The sequence below is a fragment of the Centruroides sculpturatus genome, unplaced genomic scaffold (genome assembly GCF_000671375.1).
Source record: "Centruroides sculpturatus isolate CEXI.00-Female unplaced genomic scaffold, Cexi_2.0 scaffold165, whole genome shotgun sequence".
Classification (NCBI taxonomy): Eukaryota; Metazoa; Arthropoda; class Arachnida; order Scorpiones; family Buthidae; genus Centruroides; species Centruroides sculpturatus.
Window position 1 is genome coordinate 445,673 of NW_019384429.1, and position 11,808 is coordinate 457,480.

Genomic DNA, 11,808 nt, shown 5'->3' on the forward strand with positions numbered 1-11,808 from the left:
TATTACATTTAAAATAAATTTAAATATAATATAAATAAAATAAAAATTTTAAAAATTTAAATATCTATAATAGTCAAAGCTGTAACTACTTCAATATACACTGTATGGTATATATTCAGTATACATATGTAAGGTGTATTCAGTAACACTGAATACACCTTACATACTTTTCAGCAATTAATTTTAATTAAAACAAACAATTTTCAGTTTATTTTTTTTGCAATTGTAATCTATTTTATTTTTATTTTTATATTTAGATGTATTTTAACTATCATAACATTTTGGTAATCAAACATCCCATAGTTTTTAAAAAAACAATTTAATACTATGTTCCAAAAAATAGAATCTCTATTTAAAAACCTGACAATGGCTTATCAATCAGGCTGAAAACATGTTTTAATTAAAATTAATTGCTGGAAAAGTATGTAAGGTGTATACAGTGTTTTTAATTTAAATATCTCTGAACATGCTCAATTTTTCAATTTTCATTGTATTCAAACAATGACTGAAGCTATTTATAATGTACAGGGAGGTCATAAAGTCTTTTCCTCTTTACAGACATTGTGCAAAAACTATTCTAGAGTAAAAACAAATAGTTTCTGACATAATTTAGGCTAATTCCTAGAATATTTTTGATGTTTATGGTGCACACACTATGAACACTATCTCCAGTTGGTGCTACAATCACCAATATCAAAATGACATGGGTCATATGAAACCCAAGAATTAAATACAGAATTGTATGTAGGTTTTTGCAACACCTTATTTTTGATTCCAACATCTTTAAGTGTGATGAGGATATTCAAAAAGTGGACATCACAGTCACTCTTCTGTTCCACTTTTATCAATAAGGGTTGATGTTGACATCAAATAAAAACTGTTGTATGCCGGGTTTCTTGTTCCATATGATAAGCATGACATCAATATATCTGGCATAAATACATATTTACACCAGACCTATTGATGATGTAATCATACTTAATTAAAAATGGTAAAATCTAGACTAAAGTGTTTCAGAAACCTTCATATAATCCTCTATTTATTCCTTCTGAAAATGGCTAACTTGTAGTGTAATGGGTCATTTGAGACCCCACTATATTACAAGTTAACCACTTTCAGAGCCTTGATTATAAGGGCACATTGCCACTGTCCTGATATAAACAGACAGGATGAGCTTTGCTACATTAATTAAAAATCTTGGTTATTATCCTAGGATCATACAATCACTCATCAACAATTTCCAATAAACCATAACATTGAATAGAAGGGACACCACCAAAGTGGACTATAGATTCTAATAATTCTTTGTCAAAGATTCTGTGCTGTCATTCAATACGATGCCTGCTCATACAATAATGCCACTGTCACGACTGAACTCATTCCTGATGTCATCGGAGTTATAAGAGGTTCTTCATTCTCTCCTGATAATTATTTGATGAGAAGCAGTTCATAAACTGAATCTGGACTCATCTGAAGCACAGTATTCTATTGATCACAAATCAGTTTCAATTTTTCTGACTCCAGTTTAGACAATCACATAGGTAAGTAGACATAGATCACTGTCTTGCACAAGCCCTCCAGTAAACAGTTTGCCTTGAAAGTTGTTCTAGAGATAATAAGCTTTACAGAATTGCCTGACAGACATCTTCCAATTACATCACACAGTTCAGTTCTGAGTGCCCAGTCTCAAGTTATTTGAGTAGTAACATGAATGTGCTGAGAACATCACATGGTATCAACTTGTTCAGTGAGTAGTTCAGTGATACCATATGATTGATGTTCTCAACACATTCATGTTGCTACTCACATAACTCCAGACTTGGTACCTTGTTGGGAGTTGTGACTTAAACAATTCTGTACTTACTGACATCTAACCTTTCCTGCAATTTGAAAAGTTTTCCAAAATCAAGATATGACACTTTATGGCACATTGAGAGCTCTGGACACATCAGTCTGTAAACGTCCTTTGAGCCTTCCAGTTACAGCAGCGGTCCCCAACCTTTTTATCGCCGCGGACCGGTCAACGTTTGATAACTTTACCGTGGTCCACTGAGGGGGGACGTTGATTGTTCATATTTTAGATTGATTTAATTTAATAATTTTAATTTAACTGTATTTAAACATGCCTTCAAAATAAAATACAGTTACACCAAAAAATGAATATAATGTGATTTAACATTTTAACTCACTAGAACGCTAAATCAATGAGAACCCTGAGCTTGTTTCTTTGCAACGAGACAGTTCCATCTGGGGATAATAGAAGACAATGACACTCGAAGTGTGTTTCTTATGTCCAGTTTATTCCGTTGTTCTGTCGTCTGTTAAAAGTCGCACAAACCCGAGACAAATACACCATAGTAAATAAAATGGAAATAATTTAATGTTCCTTGGGCGGCCCGGTACCATTTGATCCACGGACCGGTACCGGTCCGCGGCCCAGGGGTTGGGGACCACTGAGTTACAGGACCGGATTAACCCACTTTGGAGCCCTAGACATTTTCTTCTTACCGAGACCCCCTCCCTCTCACACAAGAAATAGAGCACACAAAAATATAAAACAATAAATAAAACAAAACTAAATAATTGAAAAGCTAAAACAAATCTTAAATTTATATTAATAAAAAATATTTAATATACAACAATAAATTTTAGTTTTTCTAGAAAAGTTTGAACAGTTTGTTTAAAAATTTTTAAAAATTTAAATTTATTTTATTAAATGTCTAATAAAAGTTGTTATATAATAACAATATTACCTTAAAATATTAATTGTTTAATTTAACCTTTTCGGTTAATATTTAAATAATATAATATTTTACCCATGAAAGGTAAATTGAATAATGAAAAAGATAATGTAAATGAAAGCCACGATAGTTTAAAAAAGTAAGTACTGTACATAAATATGAATAAACTTCATTTAAAAATTCTGTTTTCTAGTCTTTAATTCAGCAAAATTATCAATTATTTCATCATAATTAATATTATCCCAAGCATTTTGTTCGATGTATAAAACAGCTAAAGAATTTAATTTTAATTCACTCAGTGAGTTTCGTAATTTTTTACACGTTTTAATACTGAGAATGACCTTTCACCAGATGCATTTGATATACACAAAGTTAAATATATTCACAATAATATTTCTATATTTGAGAAAAGTTGATACTAGTTTTGTGCTGTTTATAAATTGCAGCATATCAGATGGCAATGTTAATTTTTGACTTTTGCAAATAAATTAATTGCCAAAAATTAACGTTGCCATCTGATATGCTGATAAATTGCAACAATTCCTCATCCAATTCTTCAGTATCAATGTCGCCACTGTACCATTTTTTTTTAGCAATGTGATATTAATTGATACGTCCTCGTCAGCAATGTTTGTATGAAGAATTTTAAAAATTTCATCAATATCTTTCAAAATAGACAGTTTGACTGGCCCTTCTAAAAACCGGGGCCTAGACATTTGTCTCATTTGTCTATGCAATGATCCGGCCATGTCCAGTTATTCTACCCTTCAAAAAAAGGTCAAGCTAGCCTTTTTTGCACAACATTAACTTCCTGATTAATAATGATAACACTTCTCACAGGAAATGAAAGAAAATGGAATAATGTACTCAGGATTGAGTCAGTTATATTTGTTAAACTGAAACATTAGCATATTCTTTGCATAACTTACATCATCTACTGATATTTGCAAGTGCACAGTAATTTATGTGTAACAAGTCTATCTAAACTTCTTTCCTGTTTTATTGATTTTAATCCTTTGCTTTTATATGTTTTAACAATTATACTTAACTTTTGGACATCAGTGTAGTTTCACCACATATCTACCAACAAATTTTATAAAATTTCAGTAGAAATAAATGTTTCAAACCATTTAAAATTATAATATCAATTATATTTTATTATAATTAATTATAATATTATATTAAAATGCAGTGAAGTGTAAAAATATCGTATTATATTTTTACACCTGACATGTTACCTATTCCAGAATAAATACTTACTTAAATTACTTGGATATCTTTAATCAAATCTAAATATTCAATTGTTGATTAATTCTGACATATATATCAGCGGAATACAATTTATCTCGGTCTTATAAGGACCGAGAGAAAACAAATTGTATCATACACGATCTTAACTAAGGTGACAACGTGTCCCACGTAAAGCGGAACACGTGGTCACCTTAGTTAAGATCGTGTATGATACAATTTTTATGCGTGGTCATGCATTTCATGTTTATCCTAAATATCCTACTTTCCACTCGGAGAACAAAAATACTATACAAGGCAAGAAGCTCAACAAGTACTGTACATCTGTACATCTCATTGTCATCTGACAGTCCACCTATAATGTACAGTACGCTTACATTTATGGCAGGTTACACATCGTGGTAGAAGCGCGTGCTGAAGAACATAACCACACCACGAGGTAATGAGCTGCTGTTGGCAGATTTCCAAGAACAGTTTATTTCCATCCTGGGTGAGCAGCCTGTGGATGAACTTAAATTTAACGCATGGGTGCCAAGGATCTCAAAGTGACATACAGTTTAAGATGTTCCCGCATGCCATGTTTTACCGTCTAAGTTGATCAAATTTTGCACCCATAAGATAGATGTTAAAAAAATACCTCATAAGATGCACATGACATATTACAAAATATCGATCTCGTGAAGCAAATTTTACCTTTTAAAATGATCACGTCGGCGACGAATAGTGTTCTCAGAAGCTGCATGAACAGGAATTTTATTATTTCGAAGAAGGACGGCGTAACATTCGATATTGCTGAAATACGGAATTAATATCGAAATTTATGAAGTTAATTAGTTTAATGGCCCAATGATAATGAACTTTTAAAATACAATGATGTTATAAATCCTTTTTTTTTTAATTTTGATAAATACCCTAACACACAAACGTGAGATATTAAGGATACTTATAAGTTACATTATAGTCTATAATTATTCAATTTTATCCCGTGTTATAACATAACACGAGGAATTATTGTAATCATGTCAAATATGACCTTTCGTTTTGAGACCACCTGAACCCCCAACAATAGTAATAAATAAATAAAAAGGGAAAAATGCCGAGGATAGATATTTGCTTGCATGTATAAGTTATTGGTGTCTACTTCGCTTAATATCTCGAGATGGGATAAAGATTAAGAAAAGAAATTTGGCATAGTGACTTGTATGTGAGGGGCATAATGCTCAAAAACAGCCCTCTGTCGGATTTGGCACTTGTCAATTAAATTTTGGTGGAAAGGTCAAGAGGGTGGGGAGATAGAGGGGTCATGTATCTCGAAAGGGATAGGACTTGATGAAGATTTTATTCATTATTAACATTTACACTTTTTTAAATAAAACTCATCTCTCATCTCTACCCTAAAAATTAAGCTTTCAGTCATTTCATAAAAATTAATAATATATAAAATTCTTATAACAAAATATCATAACAGATGGCGCCACATATTTTACGTTATAGTGTAATTAAAATTCCCCGCGTTTGTTTATGCAGCGCTCGAGAAGCGCTTTACAGTGAACACACTGAAACCGAATCTAATTGGCCAACACTGCTCGTGACGTCATTTCGCTACTCTCTCGCTGCATAAAGAAACGTGGCCATTACTAAAGTTATTTTCTAAATAAGATCTCATAATAGCTGGGAAAGTTGTGCAACTCGTTTGCTAGGTTTTATATTAATTAAAATAAAAAAAAAACATTTTATGTATTTCATTTGTTCAAAAAAAGCAAGAAACCCGCTAAGAGGCAAAATAGGCTCACTCTACCCCGGCCCCATACAGTACCAATTTCGGTCCTGGCTTAAATTTTAAACTAGGAAATCAGATATTATCAGATAGAAAATTTATCAATATTTTAAATATATATGTTTATCTTATATTAAAATTTAAATAATATATTCTAAATATTTTTGGGTTGTTTTAATATGTACGTACACACACAAAATATTTTGAATGTTCAATTTTGTACTGTATTACTAAATGCCAACGGTATTGCTCGAATTTATAACTGAAGTGACTGTGAGATAGAGTTGGACGCGAAATTGTAATAGACTATATAAAATATTCTTTTTATTCTTTGAATTCACGGTTACCGATTAAAATTTTTAAATTATAAAACAACTTTTTAAATAAATGTGCCTATTTAGGATAAGATTGAACATTAAAGTCTTTAACAAAATGTACAATGTTTAGTGTAATAATGTTCTATGAATGTTGAAAAGCTATATAGTACAACATTATGCTTTATATCAGGTCACATTAATTTTAACTAAAAATTTAAAAATTTTATTCGAATTTATAAGTAAAAATAATACGACCTTTTTTGTCAGATACATTAATTAATTGATTAATTATCTGACAAAAAAGGTCGTATTATTTTAACTTATTGTTTAACTTATTGTTAAATTTATGTGCAGTACAGTACATTAATTAATTAATTAATTAATTAATGTACTGTACTGTACATAAATTTAACAATTTAATATAATACAGCCGCTCCTCATTTAACGACTTACTGTTTAATGACAACTTGGACTTACTACCAGCGCTCCAGCGCGAAGAATCCTCTTTCTCAATATGAGTTTCCTGGATTTCCTTTTGTAAGTCTGTTTCATTCCTACAGTTGATCAGTATTTACTGCACAAAGCGTTCAAAATCTCCAATAAAAAATATTTTGTTCGTACGGTAAATTTGTACTTTATTGTGCACTCCATAGCATAAGATGGCAACGAAAAGAAAGAGTATGGCTTCACCTGTTGGAAGCTCCAAGAATCGAAGGAAAGGCAAGAGTTGGAAGCATAGCAGAATTTAGAAAAAGAAAGAATAGAAAATGCACAAAACAAGTTCGCTGTAAAGAGTTTAGCTGGTATGTTTTCGAAATTGAATGCGGTTATATTAGAACTAGATGGATCCGAATGTTGAACGGTTTACGAAAGTGCAATGGCAAAGGAATGAACTTTTATGAGGCTGTCGTAAAATTTACAAAGAAAAAAAGAAAATTTACAAGCAGATCACACTAACGAGAACTTGAAAGCTACACATATAACTCCTATCTCTAGGACTACTTCCATTTCTTCACAGTCATCTCCCTTATCCGGGCTTCTGCAGTTCTTGATCAAAGCTGTAGAGCCCCGTCTTGGCACTTGCCCCGTTGCAAATACATTTGCAACGGGGCAAGTGCCAAGGGTGCTAAGCGTAGACTAAAAACTAATGCATTGCCAAGGACACCAAAAACATTGCTACAGCTCTGTTCTTTATAACCCTGTTGATAACTTAGACGATGACACTGATAACCTGAAACCATTACCACCTTTTGAAGGATTCGATTACTAAAATACTGATATTGATGACTTTTTTAAATGAATAAACTTCAATTAATTTTTTTGATGAAATATTTTAATAATTTTTACTGATTGTATTTTGTTTTGTAATATGTAAAAGATGCAAATTAAAGCAAATTTATCAAGTTGGAGTTTTCTATGGACCATTTCTTTATCAAGTATAAATAAAACAATTATTAAGCTCTTCGTTTATCGACCTAGTCGTAGGAGCGGAACTCTTTCGTTAAGTGAAAAGTGCCTGTATTGTCTGATAAGTACAATAGGCTACATTGAATTATTTATATATTGTATACTTTAAAAACTAAAATTATCTTTTAATAACATTAAATTAATATATTGATAAAGTTTTTTCATTACAAAATTGCTACTCGATTGTAAAAATGAAATTTCATTCTGTTACTGAAAAATAATGTGCAGTACGGTACACTTAATATCGGTTAATCATCTATGCGGTATTATATACTTTGTCAAGGTTTTTGACGATTCTTTTAAATCATTCACTCGAATTTAAACACATTGTTTTGAATTTGTTACTTGATCATCTTAAATTGAAGTACAGATAAATTCAAAATAATCAGTATTGAACACATCTAATTACAGTTCTTGCCCCTATTTAAGAAAAGGATTGTAGAAACTTTTTCACAATTGATAAAATTTTTTCATAATAACAAAATATGTCTTATACCTTTTTTTATACGTCATTTAAAGTGCGATACCTTTTCTGAAAAGGCTTCTGGTAATAGTGCAATGCTTCTGAAAATTTTTGAAATGTCCAATAAGTTTGTAATTTGTGTGCTATTTAAAAATGCTTTTCAAAATTTTGAAAAATTTAAGTTATTTTCTGCAATTCTTCGCTTAAATAGTGACAAGGAACGTAATATTGTATATCTTATTTCTTAAATTAAAAAAACAAAACAACTACAAATATCCGTACAAATTATATTCAAATATATAAAATAATTATACTTCAGTTAATCAATATTTATATAATTAAAACAGCAAACTTAAATATTTAAAGCTATTTTAAAATTTAATCTGAAATATTTATATNAAAACCCACCCCACTAAATTTACATTTTCAATTTTTGATAATTGATTTTAATCGAATTTTAAATTAAATACTTTATTAAAAATATGAATATAATCAAATATTTTAAATTAATTTTACATATTTGAATCAGACCTTTAACAATTTTTACGAAAGTTTCTTCAAAACAAAAAAAGTAGTCAATTAGGAAAATAAATAACGCAATCTATTGTCTAATGACGCATAGCAACGCGTCATTAGACAACAGATTGCGTTATTTATTTTCCCAAGTTAGAAACGACGCGTCGTTTCTACACTGGTTCCTTTTCGTAAACTAGAAGGGCTTGATCCTTTTATTGAGACGGTCAGTTTTATTTTGGTTCAAATTATATACATATATATTTTTTTAATTTTCGATAGAATAAAAAATATTTCAAAATACAGTAAAATAAAATATTTCAAAAGTTTAATTTCATTAAACGTGTGTTTAGTTTTTTTATTTTATTTTCCTTTTTTGGCATTTGAACTAAAGGTTTATTAAATAAATTTCAAAATATCTTCTTAGCTTATAATGACTAAACGCCAAATAAAAAAGAGCAATAAAAATTTAATGTTTATTCAAATATTTACAGAAAAATTACAGAATTTATATTTAAAGATGAATATATAAGTAAAAAGTCAATCTTTGTTTTAAATGTTGCCATTATTTAAACGCGAAATTAATTATTCTCATCTATTTTCTTTTTAATTTTCTTTTCTTTCTAATAAAAGCTTGTCCAGATTTAAAATATCCGACTGTCATTGGTTCCTAGATTTGTTTTGATATCTCTTGCAAAGACGCCTTTCGAAACTCGGAATACAAAATCATATCGATACAAAATCTAAATATAAAAATACCTCGACATTTATAATTTAAACAAAACGATAATTTCGACAATAGAAATTAGCGACTTAACAAGCACCAATCCTAATTACGAAAATCCTAGCAAAGATATCCAGACGTAATTAAACTTTATAGAAGAATGTTTCTCACTTGAAAAACAATATGAAATTTTATATAGTAGTATACAGGATAAACAAATAAATGACCTTAGGTATACTATAACTGTATACATACATTTATATCCCTCTGTATATTAAACACTAAAGATTTAAACTATATAAAACAAATCAATATTTAAAGAGGCTACTACCAACATAATATTGATACAGTAGAGTCTCGAAAACTCGGCCTAATGTGGACAGAAGGGTGGCCGAGTTTGTGAAAATGCCAGGTTATCGGGAATGGGGTTAAAAAAATAACCCCATTCCCGATAACCTGGTGATTCCAGGTTATCGGGAATGAGTGTTTCCTCAAAAAATACTATACTGTACTTGTATGTATTGTTTGCTTGAGAATACAACAGAGAATAAACTGCCCAAATACCCTTAAACAAAGGAAAAGTACGTATTTTATGAAGGCATAGAGCCTTTACTACATGAAAATGAAAATTAATGAATACACTGTGTACAGTAATTTACCTGATAAGACAGACCTCAGAAAAATACTTTATGAGGCATAAAGCTGTCTATAATGAAAATTAATTAACTAAGGATTTTTTTGCGCTGCCAGGGTGTGGCCGAGTTATCCGGACTGCCGGGTTATCGAGTGCCGAGTTTTCGGGACTACTGTATATTGATTGATATGGCAAAATTTGATATAGTATCATAATATCTTTATTAAATTTGTTATTAGTCTAAACACTGTATGTATTACTATATTAATGCAGACATGTTAATTTAAAATTTAACAATTAAATTATACTTAAATTTGTGATATTGTTATTAAATTACGTCTTATGCTCCTTTCGCAATGAAAATAAAGAAAATATTGTGGTAGAACTATTTGTTGTTGTTGTTCTTGTTATAGTTATGTATCTACTGATATAACATTAGTTTATAAAGCCGTAGCCTATATTGTTGCAAATGAAAAACGAAATAACTTTCTATAATTCCAAAGTATTTCAGTAATATTCGGATATGACTTCACTAGAATTTTTCTAGTCAGATTTCCAGTTTTGAACTGAATTTCCATATTTTTGAAACCTCTACAAAGCGCGGATAAACAAGCTTTATTAAAATTAAAAAATCATTATTAAATTTTGAGCAAAATAAGTACAGTAATGATCAATAAATAATAAATTTAGTTCTTTATTTTTCCAGAATGTTATGTCTTAGTTACAGATATTACTAAATTTGTAAATAAAAATAATAATTACTTTTTAAAATTAATCGCATATTTCACGTTTAAAAGAAACCACAGTTGAATTTGCAAAATAGCATTTGTAAATATGATATTTTAAAAAGTTTTTAATATAGAAAGCATTGATCCGTTTACTGACGCTATTTCCAATTATAAAATTTAACAGCATTTATTATGAAATTAATTTTTACGAATAATAAACTGTGTCATTGAAGTATTTACATTTAGCTCCTGAACTTTATCGCTATTTTTCTGCATCTTAAGGTCATTTAGTAGTACAGAAAATCCAATTACTGTATCCTACAATCATATGGTTTTATAAGATAGTGCTATTCGAATAAATGTGCAAATGTAACAATAACAACAATTTGTCAATTAGTGATAGATTCTTCTAGAATGAATTAGTGTTGGCCGAGTTTAAGTCAAAACTACTGAACCCTAGTAGTTGGCCCCGAGTTCGAGCTTAACCAACGAGCTGGCTGCGAAGAGTGTACTCGGTTTTCTTCATACATGTCTGATACTACTCGTACATAGATCCCAGTTTCTCGTAGAAAGTCCTCGGGGAGATACCCCACTTTAAATATAGTTGCGTCGCTTTATCCCATCAAACAACTTTATAAATAAATCGGTATCTAAAATTGTAGTCAACTCAAATATACAAGAATTAGGTTTTATCCCCATTCCTTGCATTATTTCACTTTTTCCGATCACGAAAATAATATTCATTTATTTAAACAATTTTACTTGATTCCTTTCTGTGGTGAAGTTAATTTTAAAAATGTCATGGGATTATGTCAATTTACGATATTGTTATTGCCAATCAAATTCTTAATGCCTGTTTTGGCATTACATGATTCATCTTCTCTAATACCAGATAAGAAAGAACATTAATTTTGTTTGTAATCGCACACGTCTATCAAAACATGTCATCCAATATAACAGATAGATTGGAAATTTGACCTCTGTTTTTTATGGTTTTTTTGCATTTATTGCATCGTTCAACATGAAGTAACATCTGTTTTTACAGATGATCATTTTTTCATGTTATCATTACAAGTCGTTAATAGAACATAAATTCTATGGATAAATTCTATGCGGATGAATTAAAACTACGTATAAATGTTTGCATTTATGAAGCCACGTTGCAATTTTAATTGTCAAGTAAATATTTACCATTT